The following is an 18639-nucleotide window of genomic DNA, read 5'->3' as shown; positions in this document are numbered from 1 at the left end:
TTGAAAAGGTCCAGACTGTTGGGTCCAGCTTCCATTTCCGGCCTCCTCTTTTTTTCATTCTTATGACAATATTATTCAACTGTTCTTTTCACTAGAGAATTTCATAAACAATTTTTTAAACTAACTGAAGAGTTATTTTTGTCTCTGTTTACATTTCTAATAATTTTGTTTAAAAGGGGAATTATGATCGTATCAGGGTTTAACATGGGGAGAATCACTGGCCTGAGCATAAGGGGATAGCTCCAGGTCAAAGGATACTGCCTCCCAAGAGCTGTGCCCCTTTTGATAGTAACCCAGCTCCCATATAGTCCACTTCAGAGACTCCTTTTTAGGTTTAAAAGAGAAACTGAAAACACAGTAATAAGCAAAACGACAACAGATGATCATTTATTTGAATTGGATGAGGTACTCTCTCTGTATGAGCAGTTCATGTTACAGCCAGCTCCCTCCACCAATTATATGACATGCAACACAATTATTTAAATCGCCATTTATTTCTCTGGAAATCAAGAGGCTACTTTGGGATAATTACGCTCAATTTATCTGGTTTCCTTCACTCTCAGCCCTCAGCTTTGATATCACAAAAGTGTTAGACAATGTCAGGAAATGACTGAATGGCAAACAGGCTAGGTCCCTAAAGCACTAGCAAAGGAACAAACAGCTCTGGAAAGCTAGGGCGTCACACTGTACATCGCGACCACACAAGTCACCTCTCGAAACAATCACTGTAATCTGCATGAGACTTTTGCCTCTGAATATTCCTTATTTTTGGATGTAAACTGGACTGCTGAGGCCTGATCCAGACTTCTACAAAGTGATTTATAAAGAGGTGAGTGAATTTTGTTTGATAAGGAATTGTAGGGACAGCTCGGCTATTGTCGGTGTGAGTTCAAGCATCCCACTGGGGCAGAGAACCAATACTAGCCTACTTTTACCGTATGTGGGACTTGACCTGGGACAGTGTAGAGGGAGCTTTACTCTGTGTCTAACCCTGTGCTGTACCTGTCCTGGGGAGTGTTTGATGGGGACAGTGTAGAGGGAGCTTTACTCTGTGTCTAACCCCGTGCTGTACCTGTCCTGGGAGTGTTTGATGGGGACAGTGTAGAGGGAGCTTTACTCTGTATCTAACCCCGTGCTGTACCTGTCCTGGGAGTGTTTGATGGGGACAGTGTAGAGGGAGCTTTACTCTGTATCTAACCCCATGCTGTACCTGCCCTGGGAAACTGATACTGGGATGGGGGATTTCCTCCTTATGTTCTATATGCAATCAATGTATTAAGATATGTACTGAGAAGTTGTTCACTACACAGAGGAAATCATTCCCCTGGCTCCCTGAGATAGAAGGTGCTCCACTCACATGCATTAACTTTCTCATTGCCCTGTTTGAGCACAAACCTTACAAGGAAAAGGTTTCCTTTGAGTTAATTGCTTTAACGACCAGCTGCATTGTGGCTTTTATCGCAAAGCGGGCTTATGGTGGCTTTCTGTACCTGGAGCAGTTTTCACCAGTCGACCTGGTGACTAAGATTTACCCAACCTCTACTGCTTTGTGGGCGGCACAGTGGCGCAGTGGTTAGCACCGCAGCCTCACAGCTCCAGCGACCCGGGTTCAATTCTGGGTACTGCCTGTGTGGAGTTTGCAAGTTCTCCCTGTGTCTGCGTGGGTTTTCTCCGGGTGCTCCGGTTTCCTTCCACATGCCAAAAGACTTGCTCGTTGATAGGTTAATTGGCCATTATAAATTGCCCCTAGTATAGATAGGCGGTAGGGGAATATAGAGACAGGTGGGGATGTGGTAGGAATATGGAATTAGTGTAGGATTAGTATAAATGGGTCGTTGATGGTCGGCACAGACTCGGTGGGCCGAAGGGCCTGTTTCAGTGCTGTATCTCTAAAACTAAAACTTAAAAAAACTTCCAATAGAGATGTAGGACAACAATCGGAATGACAAAGATTCTCTTCTTCATGAAGGATCAGCATGTCTGCGCTATTTAATATGCTTTTGCCCCACTCAGATGCAAGCTTATTACTTGTTTGCTTATTATTTACTAATTATCATCGATATTTTTCAGTTCAATGTGTATCTGGGTTAGTAGATGTGTTAAAAGTGGCTCAATGAAGCTTAGAATGGTAGGAGCAATGAAAATGGCAGGTGAAACGGTTCTCAAAAATTAAATTCAATGTTTCATTGCTTTGCCTGATTTACTGACTGTTCATTTTAAATGGCTTTTTTTTAAAATAACATGCTTAGCAGCCATTGTATAACAATTTAAAACAGCTTGTCTTTGGAGTTCCTCACCCCTCCCTGTCTTTGTAATCTCCTCCAGCCATGTAATCCTCTCAGGTCTCTGCACTCCTCCAGTTCTGGTCTCTTGGGCATTCCTGATTTCATCCACTCCACTATTGGTAGCCGTGCCTTCAGCTGCCTGGGCCCTAAGCTCTGGAATTCCCTCCCTAAACCTCTCTCTTTTTCTCCCGCTTTAAGACGCTTCTTAAAACCTATCTATTTGACCAAGTTGTTGGTCATCTGTCCTAATACCTCCTTATGTGGCTCAGCATTTATTTATTTTTTTTGTTGACAATGGTCCTGCGAAGTGCCTTGGGGCATTTTACTATGTTAAAGGTGCTATATAAATGCAGATTTTTGTTGCTGGTGTTATTCTGCCTGCCTTTCCCATGCTGGATTGTTCTGTTGCCAACCACTGTTCAAATCTGATCCATTCAGATGCAAGTATGTTGCAAAATCTTCATATAGAAAAGGGTGTCATCCAAGACTGACATCTGAGGTGTGATAAGCAAAACAAGCGTTTCCACTGGCAGGAGCGTTGATAAACAGAGGACACAGATTTAATAAGAATTGGCAAAAGAACCAGAGGAGAATTATTTTTAACTCAGCGGGTTGCTGTGATCTGGAACGCGCTGCCTGAAAGGGCAGTGGAAACAGATTCAATAGTAACTTTCAAAAGTGAATTGGAAAGGAAAAGATTGCAGGGCTAAGGGGAGAGAGCAGGGGATAATTATATAGCTTCTCAAAAGAGACAGCACAGGAATAATGGGCTGAATGGCCTCCTTTTGTGCTGTATGATTGTATGAGTCTACCCTGTGCATGACTTTTTATAAAGTGAGAGATATGAAATTGAAGGATATTGGAAAATTATCTGCACCTGAAATATGTCGTATACTAAGTTATTGAAACAAAATCCTACTTTTTATTTCCAAAGTGCAAACAAAAGCACAGCAGACAAAATGTTAATCCGCTTACCCTCATATGAAGGTTATTGCCCTAGAATCTCAAGCTCAGACTATGAGAGTACTAGATCCTTTGTGATCATACCATGTCACATTGATCTCCAAGAGCTGTTTATCAGATTCTACAGATGGATCACTTCCAAGATTCTGTGGGAAGATAAAGTGAAATCAAGCCAAAAGGAAATGAAGAATAAGAATAGATTTCTGACTAAAACAGGACACTCCTCAAGATGTCAATGAAGGAAGGCATCATCGTGGTCAAGTGTGACTCAGTCAGCATGACCCTTATCTCGTAGTCCCACTCTGGATACTTGAGCACATAACCCAGGCTGATGCTCCCAGTCCAGTAGTGAGGGGGTGCAGCACTGGCAGAGATGCTGCATTTTGTGTCAGATGTTAAACTGAGGCTCTATCCACCTTTGCATGGTCACTATTTGAAGAAGAGCAGGGGAGTTCTCCCTGGTGTCCTGGCCAATATTTAACCCCCAACTAACATCACATAAAATACAGCGTATCCGGTCATTTATCTTATTGCTGTTTGTGGGATCTTGCTGTACACAAATTGGCTGCTGCATCTCCTACAATAACTACTAGACTTCAAAAAGTACTTCATTGGCTGTAAAGCACTTTGGGACGCTGTGAAAGGTGCTACATAAATGTAATTTCTTTCTTTTGTCCCGCTTCGTGCAACTAGAATCAACTGGCCAATAACAGTTGGTACTGGTTGTTGGACAAGTAATGAGGCCTGATTTTAACTGCCACTAGTCAGCTGCTCGGACACTTTGGGTAAAATGCAGAAGCTGTCCAGCAGCAAGATTAGTCAAGGTGGGTGGGCCATGTTCTGAGGGTCCGGGGAGTGGGGAGCAGGCCCAGACATTCCCTGTGGAGCCTGCCAGAGCTCTGCTGTCCTCCTGGTCCAGCTAAAGAAGGTTTTAATGTAACTAACTGTAGAAGCCCTTCCTGACATTTTCACCTGGCAGTCAGACCAGGGTGGCCAGTCAACTCACGAGTATCGGAGCTCAGCACAGTCACAACCAAAGGTTCATAGTTACAGGGAGGAGGCCATTCAGCCCCATGCCCCTTGGCTCCTTGTCTCCATGCCCCTTGAAATCTATTGATCTCAGTATTAAAAACTCTAGTTGACTCCCAGCATTCACGGTCTACTCGGGAGGAGAGTTTCGGATTTCCACTAACCTTTCTGCGAAAAAGTACTTCTTGACTTTCCTCCTAAATGGTTTGGCTCTAATTTTAAGGTAATATCCCCTCATTCTGGATTTCCCAGACAAGAGGAAATAGTTTGCCTCTATTTATACTATTGCAATACTTTTTCTGGAAAATTCCCTCCCGCCCCCTCAGGCAATCAGGCCCCTTCCTCTTTCTCATCTACATGCTGCCCCTCAGTGACATCATCCGCAAACACCTTCCAGTAAGACTCCCCTACTGTCTCTAAACTGTCAGCCTGCTTGTCCGGCATCCAAAGCTGTTGAACAGAAATTTCCTCCAATTTAATAATGGGAAGACCACAGTCATTGTCTTTGGTCCCTGCCACAAACTGCATTCCCCAGCCATTTACTCCATCCCCCTACCTTGCAACTATCTGAAGCTGATCCATTGCGTTTTGTATTTGAGCCCAAAATGAGCTTCCAACCACATATCTGCGGAATCACTAAGACCGCCTATTTCCACCTCCGTAACATCGCCCGACTCCACCCCTGTCTCAACTCATCTGCTGCTGAACCCCTCTAGACTTGATTACTCCATCACACTCCTGGCCAGCCTCCCACATTCTACACTCTGTAAATGTGAGGTCATCCAAACCTCCGCTGTCCATGTCCAAACTCAGACCAAGTTCCATTCACAGATGTGCCAACTCTTTATGGATTGGTCACGAGAGACACATTTTTTCAGCCAAATCCATCCTAACACGATCTCATGAGGGTGGGGGATGTGAAATCTGCCGATTTGCTCGGGGAGCCCTGTTCATACTTCACCTCCGACATTTACTCTCCTCCCAGTTCCATCTCCCCTCCGATGGGTCCTTATCCAATACTGTTCTGGAGTTGCCATTTGATGTGTGCTGTGAGCAGGAGATCTTGGATAATTATTGTGGGAATTTCCAGCTGCCGTGGTGATGGTGGACAAATTTAGCAGTGGTGCCGACATTTGGCCATGAATGCGGGCAAGGAATCCAAAATGTTCACTGTGTAAAATATAGATTGTTGGTAGTTATACAGTAAGTTAAAATGTTACGAGCAGAACTTGAGTAATTATACAGTTACTTAAAATATGCCCCAGCACCTGCAAATGGAAATATGTTTCCACCCCCCCCCCCCCCCCCCCCACTTCCCCCTCCCCCCAATTCAGGCTTGTATTTGTGAAGTAAAAGGCAGATCGAACAGCTAGATATTAGGAAAGCAAATAAAAACAGAAAGTGCTGGAAATACTCAGCAGATCTGGCAGCATCGGTGGAGAGAGAAGCAAAGTTAATGTTTCAGGCTGATGACCAAACTCAGCACAAACTCTGTTTTTCTCTTTATAGATTGTTGCCAGACCGGCTGAGTATTTCCAGCATGTAAGGAAAGCAAATGTGATTTAAATTAAAAGAATCAGATTATTACTGGTGATGTCCAAATCGGTGTTCGAACGTGCATGTTGTTATGATGAAGTGGAACATTTGCTGTTATTATCAGCGTAAGAACTGCATTGTTTGTGGATGTAACTATAAAGGGCCAAAATCAATTGCAGCAGATTTCCTTCTCTAAAGGATGTTAGTGATCCAGTTGGGTTTTTACAACAATCACGGTCTTCAAAGTCTTCCAGATTTTGACAACTAAACTGAAATTCCCAAATTCGCAGGATTTAAACTCGCAAATTCTGGATTAATAGTCAAAATCTCTGGATTACTACCCCAGTATCATAACCACGACACTAACATGCACTTAATTTGCAGCAACAGTAAGTTGATCAGAGTTTTTACCTGAGTAATACTATGATTATGACTGTCAAAATGTCAGATTTCATAAACAGTAACATCCATTCAGAGCCTTAATTATAGTCTTGAACTCACTTCCTGCTCACTGTCATCTTTTCAAATACATGTGAAAGAAAGAGTGAAAGAGAAATCGAAACACAGAGACAATAGGCTGAAAGAATTAAAGAGTGGGAGGCAAGCAGATAGTTACAGGCCAGAGAAACAAAAAAAAACTGTATTCAGTTCCACGGCAAATCAACTATATCGGGTTGATATTTTGAATCTTCACCAGCGGTGTGATGGTTGGCCTGCTGTGAGGTCAGATTGGAAAATTGTGAGTGCACTGCCTGTAATTTTCCAATCTATTCTTGTTCGGGTTGCTTACTGTCTGCTGATTGGTGACTGGTTACAAAAGGCAGCTTTGCATGGGCCTGAAACTGCCACTGGCATTTTTTTAAAGAGGTAAGTAATGTGCGGGGTAAAGGCTGGAGACGGGGAACTGGGGGCGAGAGTGCTACCACCATCTTTCTCTTTCTGTCTCACTCTTTCCCCCACATTATAGAAGCCCGAGGGAGTTGACGTGAATTGTTGGCCTAATTTTCAACTTCCTGCAAGCTCCCTCTACTCCTGTAACACCAAGTTTCTAGCTGTTTTTCACTTTTTCTCTATTGATGGCTCCTCAGTTAGCCTCTACTCTCCTGCCCTCTCTACTCAGTTCTCTCCACCTTAAAAAAAACTCCCTCAAGCGCTTTTCTTCCACTGTTCTTTTCATTTCCCAAATTTCTCTTTATTTTTAAACTTGCCATTCCAGCTTAGCATCCACTGGTTTGCACTCTACCAAACCCGTGACCTCTACCACCCCGATGATCAAGAGCAGTGGACGCATGGAAACAAGCTCCCCTCCAAGTCACACACTATCCTGACTTGGAACTATATCCTGGGTCAAAATCCTGGAACTCCCTCCATAACAACACTGTGGGTCTACCTGCACCAGATGGACTGCAGTGCTTCAAGAAGGTGGCTCACCAGCAACTTCTCAAGGGTAACGAGGGATGGGCAACAAATGATGTGATGCCCACATCCCCCGAATAAATAAAAAATGCTCTTCATTGTAAAGCACTTTGAGGTGTGTCCCTGCACAGGAGTGCCTGGGGACATTTTCTTATGTTAAAGTGCTATATAAATACAAGTTGCCATTGTTGTTGAAAGCAATCCAGGAGATCACACGGATCTTCTTTGGCTTCCTTGTCTCGGGGGATAATGGGTAAGCGCCTGGAGGTGGTCAGTGGTTTGTGGAGCAGCGCCTGGAGTGGCTATAAAGGCCAATTCTAGAGTGACAGACGCTTCCACAGGTGCTGAAGAAAAATTTGTTTATCGGAGCTGTGACACAGTTGGCTCTCCCCTTGCGCTTCTGTCTTTTCTCCTGCCAACTGCTAAGTCTCTTTGACTCGCCACACTTTAGCCCCGCCTTTATAGCTGCCCGCCAGCTCTGGCGATCGCTGGCAACTGACTCCCACAACTTGTGATCAATGTCACAGGACTTCATGTCACGTTTGCAGACGTCTTTAAAGCGGAGACATGGACGGCCGGTGGGTCTGATACCAGTGGCGAGCTCGCTGCACAATGTGTCTTTAGGGATCCTGCCATCTTCCATGCGGCTCACATGGCCAAGCCATCTCAAGCGCCGCTAACTCAGTAGTGTGTATAAGCTGGGGATGTTGGCCACCTCGAGGACTTCTGTGTTGGAGATACGGTCCTGCCACCTGATGCCAAGTATTCTCCAGAGGCAGCGAAGATGGAATGAATTGAGACGTCGCTCTTGGCTGACATACGTTGTCCAGGCCTCGCTACCATAGAGCAAGGTACTGAGGGCACAGGCTTGATACACTCAGACTTTTGTGTTCCGTGTCAGTGCGCCATTTTCCCACACTCTCTTGGCCAGTCTGGACATAGCAGTGGAAGCCTTTCCCATGCGCTTGTTGATTTCTGCATCTAGAGACAGGTTACAGGTGATAGTTGAGTCTAGGTAGGTGAACTCTTGAACCACTTCCAGAGCGTAGTCACCAATATTGATGGATAGAGCATTTCTGACGTCCTGTCCCATGATGTTCGCTTTCTTGAGGCTGATGGTTAGGCCAAATTCGTTGCAGGCAGCCGCAAACCTGTCGATGAGATTCTGCAGACACTCTTCAGTGTGAGATGTTAAAGCAGCATCGTCAGCAAAGAGGAGTTCCCTGATGAGGACTTTCCGTACTTTGGACTTCGCTCTTAGATGGGCAAGGTTGAACAACCTGCCCCCTGATCTTGTGTGGAGGAAAATTCCTTCTTCTGAAGACTTGAACGCATGTGAGAGCAGCAGGGAGTTGAAAATCCCAAACAGTGTGGGTGCGAGAATACAGCCCTGTTTCATGCCACTCAGGATTGGAAAGGGGTCTGAGGAGACGCTGCTATGCTGAATTGTGCCTTTCATATTGTCATGGAATGAGGTGATGATACTTAGTAGCTTTGGTGGACATCCGATCTTTTCTAGTAGTCTGAAGAGACCACGTCTGTTGACGAGGTCAAAGGCTTTGGTGAGATCAATGAAAGCAATGTAGAGGGGCATCTGTTGTTCACGGCATTTCTCCTGTATCTGACGAAGGGAGAACAGCATGTCAATGGTCGATCTCGTTGCACGAAAGCCACACTGTGCCTCAGGGTAGATGCGCTCGGCCAGCTTCTGGAGCCTGTTTAAAGTGACTCGAGCAAAGACTTTCCCCACTATGCTGAGCAGGGAGATTCCACGGTAGTTGTTGCAGTCACCGCGGTCACCTTTGTTTTTATAGAGGGTGATGATATTGGCATCGCGCATGTCCTGAGGTACTGCTCCCTCGTCCCAGCACAGGCATAGCAGTTCATGTAGTGCTGAGTGTATAGCAGGCTTGGCACTCTTGATTATTTCAGGGGTAATGCCGTCCTTCCCGGGGCTTTTCCGCTGGCTAGAGAATCAATGGCATCACTGAGTTCCGATTTTGTTGGCTGTACGTCCAGCTCATCCATGACTGGTAGAGGCTGGGCTGCATTGAGGGCAGTCTCAGTGACAACATTCTCCCTGGAGTACAGTTCTAGGTAGTGCTCAACCCAGCGGTCCATTTGCTTACATTGGTCAGTGATTATGTCCCCTGATTTAGATTTGAGGGGGGCGATCTTCTTGATGGTTGGCCCAAAAGCTCTCTTAATGCCATCATACATTCCTGTGATGTTTCTGGTGTCTGAGGCCAGCTGAATATGACTGCATAGGTGTTGCCAGTAGTCATTTGCGCAGCGCCTGGCTGTTCTTTGTGCAGTGCTTCTGGCTGCTTTAAGTGCTACGGATGTTAACTCGCTGGGGGCTTTCTTGTAGTTCAACAGTGCAATGCGCTTAGCGGCTATGACAGGTTCCAGCTCTTCAAAGTGAGAATGAAACCAGTCTGCATTTCTCTTCGCACGTTTGCCTTCGGTGGTCAAAGCTGACTCATAGATGACGTCTCTGATGTGGGCCCACTTGGTCTTAGCATCCCCTGTGGGAGTGTTTTGAAGGGCTGTTACAAGTGAATTTAGAAATTTTTGTAACAGCTGTGGATAAGAAATTCTGCTCGTGTTGATGTGCGGGTGGCCCTCCTGCTTGGAGTGATGCAACTTCTTTGGTCTGAGTCTAACCTTGCTGCACACCAGGGAGTGGTCGGTGTCGCAGTCCGCACTGTGGAAGCTGCGTGTGATTTGAACACTGTTTAAGGAGGCTCGCCTTGTGACGATGAGGTCTAGCTGGTGCCAATGACGTGATCTAGGGTGCCTCCATGAAACCTGGTGACAGGGTTTAGTGTGAAAGAACGAGTTGATGATGCAGAGGTTATGATAGGTACACAACTCAAGCAGTCTCTGCCCGTTCTCATTCATCCTTCCAACGCCATAGCGCCCAAGGCAGGAGGGCCTTGAGTTATGGTCGGCCCCAACCCTGGCATTAAAGTCCCCCAGCAGGAATAGGTGTTCGGTGTTGGGGATGCTACTAATGATATTATGGAGTTCCACGTAGAACTGGTCTTTAGCTTCAGGTGGGGAGCAGAGTGTTGGAGCATAGATGCTGAGTAGGTGTACTAGACCAGAGTTGGTGAGCAGTCGGATGGACAGTATGCGTTCCGAGCCATTTGAGGGAGGCTCTGTCATGCTGAGCAAGGAGTTTCTGATGGCGAAGCCCACTCCATGCTGTCTTGGTTCTTCAGGATCCCTGCCCTGCCAGAAGAAGGTGTAGTCTTGCTCTGTTAGAGATCCACTCGCGGAGAGGTGTGTTTCCTGAAGTGCTGCAATGTTTACATTGAGTCTACTGAGCTCGTTGTTAATGATGGCGGTCTTCTGAGAATCGTTAATTTGTGTAAGGTCTTCCGACAGGCCAGGACACATAGTTCTGACGTTCCAGCTTGCAAAGCGAAGGGCTGGTACCTTCTTTCCTTTTTTCACGTTGTTTGGTGCGATGTTGCAGTCCGCTTTTCGGGCAATGACCCTGAGCTCCAAGCACCCATTGAAGCAGGTGGACTGTGGTGGGACAGAACCTTATTGATCGGGGGCTGCCCGGTTTGAGGCGGGCGGTAGCTGTCCAGTGAGGTGCGATGACCTCTCCCACTGACAAAGGCAACCCGTGGCGCCCAATCTCTACGCTAATTTATCTGGACTTATAACCCGTAACTGCTGCCTTCCGTGTTGTTTCAGTCGCTGTGAGGCGACTATGGAGTGACCTCTCCATGGCGCATGCCTGGGCAAATGTGTGGAGGTTGAGAGTTGCCCAAGCATCAAATCCCCCTCTCGGCCTTTCCGGTGGGGTCCAAAGGAGTGCAGAGCACGACGTTTGGCACCGGTATAGCTGCAGGAACTGCCGGAAACATGCCAAAGGTGACACATGGCCGCCTACGGGGTTCCGCTCCGGATTTTCTGTTAGGGTTTACTCCCTTAGCCTTGGTCTCTCCCGAGATGCCCACAAGGCAGTGGGGTTGTTAGGGCCCCTACACAGGGGTAGGAGGATGCCAGTGGGAGGAGGGGGTGCGAGGGGGAGGGGTGGAGGGAAGGGGTTGCGAGGGGGAGCTGGGAAGGGGGCTGTAAGCGGGTAGGGGGTGTGTTGGGGAAGGGGGTGCAGGGGGGAGCTGGGAAGGGGTTGCGCTGGGGGAGGGGGTGGGGAAGGGGGGTGCGGGGGTTGGGGGGTGGTGAGCTGAGAGAGTGGAGCTGGGAAGGGGAAGAGGAAGGGGGGGAAGGGGAAGGCGGGGGGAAGGGGGGGGAAAGGGGGTGCAGGTAATAAACCATTTCATCAGTTCCCACCATCGACACCAGGAAAGCTCATCCGCGTCTTCCGGGAGGTGAGCGACATCCTCGGGTGCCGGTACCAGCAGGAATACGCCGACATTGCACTGCAGATGCTCTCCGAGCCGACTCCCGCGGGCGCACGGACCAAGTGTTAGTTATAAAGACATGTGCAGAGGAGGTTCACTAGGATGTTGCCTGGTATGGAGGGCGCTAGCTATGAAGTACAAAATCATGAGAGGTATAGACAGGGTGGATAGCAAGAAGCTTTTTCCCAGAGTGGGGGATTCAATTACTAGGGGTCACGAGTTCAAAGTGAGAGGGGAAAAGTTTAGGGGGGATATGCGTGGAAAGTTCTTTACGCAGAGGGTGGTGGGTGCCTGGAACGCGTTGCCAGCGGAGGTGGTAGACGCGGGCACGATAGCGTCTTTTAAGATGTATCTAGACAGATACATGAATGGGCAGGAAGCAAAGAGATACAGACCCTTAGAAAATAGGCGACATGTTTAGATAGAGGATCTGGATCGGCGCAGACTTGGAGGGCCGAAGGGCCTGTTCCTGTGCTGTAATTTTCTTTGTTCTTTGTTCTTTGTAAATTCTTTCATGATACAATCACTGCCAATGACTAAGGGCACTGTGTTATGGGCAGGGTCTTGTTAAATATAATCTAAATACAAGGCAGCTTGCATTGCCTCAACTCTGAACCTTAGTGACAGTGAAATCACCAAAAGGGTTCTGCTGTGTTAAAGGAAACTTTGATACAATTTAGTTGAATTATTTCGGGATTATTAGGTACACTTTCTCCCGAGTCACAAAGAATGAGCAGAATAAATCTTCATTTTATACTCAGAACAAGTTTATCTCTCGCAGTTCCAATTGGAGGAAAATGAACCCTGTGCAGGGATTGGCTCAGTGGATGTAGATATGATACACACTGTGGGAAAGTTTTCAAATACTGGGAAGCACATGGCAAAATATAGGAAATTCAAAAATACATTCATGGAAGTACACTGTGAAAAAGCAGGGCATTCGACCCAACCAGCCCATGTTGGTATTTACCCTCCACACAAGCAAATAGTTCCAATCATGTTTACGTGGACTTACATAGAACTTACAGCACAGAAACAGACCATTCATCCAAACTGATCCACGCTGGTGTTTATGCTCTACACAAACCTCCTCCCATCCTTTTTCATCTAACCCTATCAGCAGATCCTTTTATCCCTTTCTCCCTCATGTGTTTATCTAGCTTCCTCTTAAACTCATCTATGATATTGGCTTCAACTTCAATCTGCCCTGTTCCTGTATTCCTTTAACTCTTATGGTCGTACAATGAATGGTCCAGTCTTGCTCTCTCACTCAGTATGTCATTTTTTTTTTTTTTCTTTTTACAGAATAACTTTATTTGTAAAATATTTCAGAGTCACAGGCGAGTTTATTTCTCACTGATCTGCTCTGGCATGCTCCTGATGCTGTCAGAGTCACCAGGATCAATGATAGCCAGTGTGCACACTCTGTAATATTTACCGCAAGCTGTACCTAGCTCAATATTGTTGCTGCTGTAATGATGCACACCAGTCTTGGCTAACATAGCATCGTACTCAATCTCTGATTTCCTCAAGGCTGGACAGTTGTTGGCAAGAATAACCAGTTTGGCTTTGCCCTGGCGAATCATTTTCAAAGTCTGTTTGTAGCCCAGCACATATTTGCCGCTTTTCATAACCAGCTGGAGCCGGGAGTTGATGGACTCCAAAGACTTTTTCGTCTTCTTGGCCGCCACCATCTTGCCGCCCTCTGCCGCTGCTAATGCTGCTGCTTTCTCGTCATGGGAGCTGAATTTCAATGTTTCCCCAAGCCAAACAGCCTCCTAATAACTCCCACACAATTTGCATGCTATGATCCCATAAACACAACCACAGTACTCAAAACGTCTCCTGATGTAGGTGTACAGGACAGCGAGGCAAACTGCCAACATGAACAACTTTGAATCTAAAATGCCTATTCAATGGAAAGCCTGTGAAACATACACTTTTCGCACCCTCTGTCAGCCGTGGCTCAGTTGGTAGCTCTCTTGCCTCTGAGCCATAAGGTTCAAGTGCCCCTCCAGGACTTGACTACAAAAGTCAACGCTGACACTCCAGTGCAGTACTGAGGGAGTGCTGCACTGTTGGAGATGGTGTCTTTCAGATGAGATGTTAAAGTGAGGCCCTGTCTGCTCCCTCAGGTGGACGTGAAAGATCCCATTTAGAAGACAAGACGGGGAGTTCTACCCGGTATCCCGGCCAATATTTATCCCTCAATCAACATCGCAAAAACAGATTGTCTGATCAGTATCATATTGCCATATGTGGGAGCTTGCTGTGCGCAAATTAGTTGCTGCATTTCCTACATTATAACAATGACTACACTTCAAAAGTACTTCATTGTCCGTAAAGTGCTTTGAGACATCCCGTGGTCATGAAAGGCACTATATAAATGCAAGTCTTTCTTTTTCTTTTACAATGTCCAACCTCAAATCACACTCCTCTGCCACCCCACCACTCTCTGCATTGACCTGTCCTCCAGGCACCACCGCCTTCCCAAGGCCAATTGGAAAGGCAATGGATTCTTTGTTGTCCAATTAGAATGAAACCAGACAGACCACCCGGCATCGACCTAGGCACCGGAAACAACAATGGCAAACTCAGCCCTGTCGACCCTGCAAAGTCCTCCTTACTAACATCTGGGGGCTTGTGCCAAAGTTGGGAGTGCTGTCCCACAGACTAGTCAAGCAACAGCCTGACATAGTCATGCTCACGGAATCATACCTTACAGACAATGTCCCGGACACTGCCATCACCATCCCCGGGTATGTCCTGTCCCAACGGCAAGACAGACCCACCAGAGGTGGTGGCACAGTGGTATACAGTTGGGAAGGAGTTGCCCTGGGAGTCCTCAACATCGACTCCGGACCCCATGAAGTCTCATGGCATCAGGTCAAACAAGGGCAAGGAAACCTCCTGCTGATTATCACCAACTGCCCTCCTTCAGCTGATAAGTCAGTACTCCTCCATGTTAAACACAACTTGGAGGAACACTGAGGGTGGCAAGGGCGCAAAATGTAGTCTGGGTGGGGGACTTTAATGTCCGTCACCAAGAGTGGCTCGGTAGCACCACGACTGACCGAACTGGCTGAGTCCGAAAGGACATAGCTGCTAGACTGGGTCTGTGTTAGGTGGTGAGGGAACCAACAAGAGGGAAACAACATACTTGACCTCATCCTCACCAATCTGCCACAGGGGCAGCTGTCCATGACAGTATTGGTAGGAGTGACCACCACACAGTCCTTGTGGAGACGAAGTCCTACCTTCACATTGAGGATACCCTCCATTGTGTTGTGTGGCACTACCACTGTGCTAAATGGGATAGATTTTGAACAGATCATGCAATGCAAAACTGGGCATCCATGAGGCGCTGTGGGCCATCAGCAGCAGCAGAATTGTATTCAACCACAATCTGTAACCTCATGGCCTGGTATATCCCCAACTCTACCCTTACTATCAAGCCAGGAGACCAACCCTGGTTCAATGAAGAGTGCAGGAGGGCATGCCAGGAGCAGCACCAGGCATACCTCAAAATGAGGTGTCAACCTGGTGAAGCTACAACCCAGGACTACTTGCGTGCCAAACTGCGCAAGCAGCATGCGATAGACACAGCTAAGCAATCGCATAACCAACGGATCAGATCTAAGCTCTGCAGTCTTGCCACATCCAGCCGTGAATGGTGGTGGACAATTAAACAACTAACTGGAGGAGGTGGCTCCACAAATATCCCCATCCTCAATAATGGGGGAGCCCAGCACATCAGTGCAAAAGATAAGGCTGAAGTATTTGCAACCATCTTCAGCCAGAAGTGCCAAGTTGATGATCCATCTTGGCCTCCTCATGAAGTCCCTAGCATCACAGATGCCAGACTTCAGCCAATTCGATTCAGTCCGCCTGATATCAAGAAACGACTGAAGGCACTGGATACTGCAAAGGCTATGGGCCCTGACAATATTCCAGCAATAGTACTGAAGACCTGTGCTCCAGATCTTGCTGTACCCCTAGCCAAGCTGTTCCAGTCCAGCTACAACACTGCAATCTACCCATCAATGTGGAAAATTGCCCAGGTATGTCCACTGCACAAAAAGCAGAACAAGTCCAAACCGGCCAATTACCGCCCCATCAGTCTACTCTCAATCATCAGTAAAGTGATGGAAGGTGTCGCCAACAGTGCTACCAAGCCGCACTTGCTTAGCAATTACCTGCTCAGTGACGCTCAGTTTGGGTTCCGCCAGGGCCACTCAGCTCCTGACCTCATTACAGCCTGGGTTCAAACATGGACAAAAGAGCTGAACTCAAGAGGTGAGGTGAGAGTGACTGCCCTTGACATCAAGGCAGCATTTGACCGAGTATGGCATCAAGGAGCCCTAGCAAAACTGAATTCAATGGGAATCAGGAGGAAAACTCTCGGCTGATTGGAGTCATACCTAGCGCAAAGGAAGATGGTTGTGGTTGTTGGAGGTCAATCATCTGAGCTCCAGGACATCACTGCAAGAATTCCTCAAGGTAGTGTCCTAGGCCCAACCATCTTCAGCTGCTTCATCAATCACAAGAGGCTCAACACCATCCAGGACAAAGCAGCCTGCTTGATCGGCACCCCTTCCACCAACTTAAACATTCTCTCCCTCCACCGCCGACACACAGTGGCAGCAGTGTGTACCATCTACAAGATGCACTGCAGCAACGCATCAAGGATCCTTAGACAGCACCTTCCAAACCCGTGACCTCTACCACCTAGAAGGACAAGAGCAGAAAATACATGGGAACACCAGCACCTGCAAGTTCCCCTCCAAGTCACACACCATCCGGACCTGGAACTCTATCGCCGATCCTTCACTGTTGTTGGGTCAAAATCCTGGAATTCCCTTCCTAACAGCACTGTGGGTGTACCTACACCACACGGACTGCAGCGGTTCAAGAAGGCAGCTCACCACCACCTACTCAAGAGCAATTAGGGATGGACAATAAATGCTGGCCTGGCCAGCGATGTCCACATCCCATGAATGAATTTTTAAAATCTTGACCGTCAGTGAAACAGCCTTTCCTTTTGCCAACTCAAATATTTTTAAAACCATGAACGAAAATGAATAGAGAAAATGAAACAGAAACACAATATTGTTTCATGCACCCTGTGAATTTTCTCCTGGGTTTTTGTTTATAGTAGCATCCTGGACATTTATCTTCAACTTCTGAAGATTCCAGGGCAATCCTGGAGGGTTTGCATCCCTTCATCCACCAGTGAAATGGACTCACAATGAATCAGCTGCCATTTTACACCATGCATGTTTTTCTTTTCCAATGTCCTAGTGTAAATCAGTCTACCAATTTGTTGTGACCCCATTTTGCGCTACAGAGAAGCGCGATGGCAGGAGGGAGTGGAGTACTGTTGGAGGTGGGATGGAAGCAGCGATTGCAGCCATTGAGGGAGTTTGGTTTTAATTTGTTTTTTGTGACAAATTGAGCAGCACCATCCTTATTACTGGCAGCTGCCTGAGACGTCGCAGACAGTGACGTTTCAGTGGATGAGGCTGCATTTGCACATGTGCCAGTACTGCGCCACCTAGTGGTTACGTTGTCAGCAAACACAGCCTTCTTAAAATTCATTCTCTGGGACGTGACCATAGCTGGCACAGCCAGTATTTATTGCACACTCCAAGTTGCCCTTGTGATAGTGGTGATGAGCCTTCTTCTTGAACCACCGCAGTCCACAGTGCTGTGAGGAAGGGAGTTCCAGGATTTTGACCCAGCAATAGTGAAGGACTGGTGATATGGTTGCAGGTCAGGATGGTATGTGGCTTGGAGGGGAACTTGCAGATGGTGGTGTTCCCATGCAACCTGCTGCCCTTGTCCTTCTACATGATGGAAGTCGCCGGCTTAGTAGGAGTTGCCAGCATTATCCAGGTTAACACAAATAAGTAAACTACATGCCAGGAACACAAACTGAAGAAAGTATTACTCAATTTCAGTCTGTTGTTAACAGTGCAATCAAGCTACTTGAGAAATTTGAAGAACATCTGACTAAAATCTAAGAGAAGAACCAGAGGGAAGATGAGGAGAAATTCTTTTACGCAGAAAGTTGTTGTGATCTGGAACGCACTGGCTACAAGAGTGGTGGAAGCAGATTCGGCAGTATCTTTCAAAAGGGAAATGGATAAATACTCGAAAAGGAAAAAAATGCAGAGCTATGAAAATATCAAAGGGAGTGCGGCTAATCGGATAGCTCTTTCAAGGAGCCAGCATGGGAACTATGGGCCAAATGGCCTCCTTCAGTGCTATAAGTTTCTATGATATATTTAAACTGTGTGCAATGCATTGGTGCAGAAAAGTTTAGGATTTTATTGCAGGCAAAGGTTGACACTCAGACGTCACAAGGACATTACTACGATGCTCAGAAAATAAAATAAGCAATGATTCTGGAGCATGAAGCTCTTAAGGTATTGGCATCACTTTGCACAACGAGTAACCAGCGTGATACATGTTAGTGTGAAATACTTGCCAACATTTTGATAAAGTTGCTAACCTATTTAATAAAAATAGATTAGCACCTTGGTTTAAACAGCACAGAAACCTCACACCGATTCCTTCCAAGGACTCCCTCAGCAGACTTAGGCTTCCAGTTCATTGGCATTGAGCAGAAGCTGCATTACTTAAATATCCTTTCACTGGAGAAAGACAAAGAGAGGACATCATAGATCTTTTTTGTTTCCATCTATCTACCACGGAAATCCTTATCCACGCTTTTGTTACACTGCCCACCTGGCCAGCGTCCCATCTTCCATACTTTGTAAACTTGGCTTCATCTAAAGCTCTTCTACCCTTATCCTAACTCGCACCAAGACCCGTTCACCACTGGCCTATATTGGCCCCCAGTACAACAACATCTCAAATTTAAAACTCTCATCCTTATGTTCAAATCCCTCCATGTGCCGCTCCTCCCGAACTCTGCAACTTCCTCCAGCCCTACAATCCTCCAAAATCTCTGCACTTCTTCAGTTCTGGCCTCTTGTGCATCCCCGGATTACTCTGGCCCCACC

At 46.8% G+C, this 18639-nt stretch overlaps 1 protein-coding gene and 1 pseudogene across 2 annotated transcripts in view; one reads left to right on the top strand and one right to left on the bottom strand.

The window, feature by feature from the left end:
* The first annotated feature begins 386 nt into the window (after positions 1-386).
* The window catches only part of LOC137378717 (cadherin-5-like), a 61708-nt gene continuing 43455 nt past the window's right edge, over positions 387-18639 (top strand). For both annotated transcript variants that reach the window (XM_068049072.1, XM_068049073.1), the window contains exon 1: positions 387-829. The gene's annotated coding sequence lies outside the window, so the exon portion shown is untranslated. The remainder of the gene's footprint in view (positions 830-18639) is intronic.
* On the bottom strand, positions 12899-13342 carry LOC137379149 (large ribosomal subunit protein eL30 pseudogene; annotated as a pseudogene).

Source organism: Heterodontus francisci, chromosome 17 (genome assembly GCF_036365525.1).
Source record: "Heterodontus francisci isolate sHetFra1 chromosome 17, sHetFra1.hap1, whole genome shotgun sequence".
NCBI classification, from domain to species: Eukaryota; Metazoa; Chordata; class Chondrichthyes; order Heterodontiformes; family Heterodontidae; genus Heterodontus; species Heterodontus francisci.
This window is presented reverse-complemented; position numbering and strand designations above follow the sequence as displayed.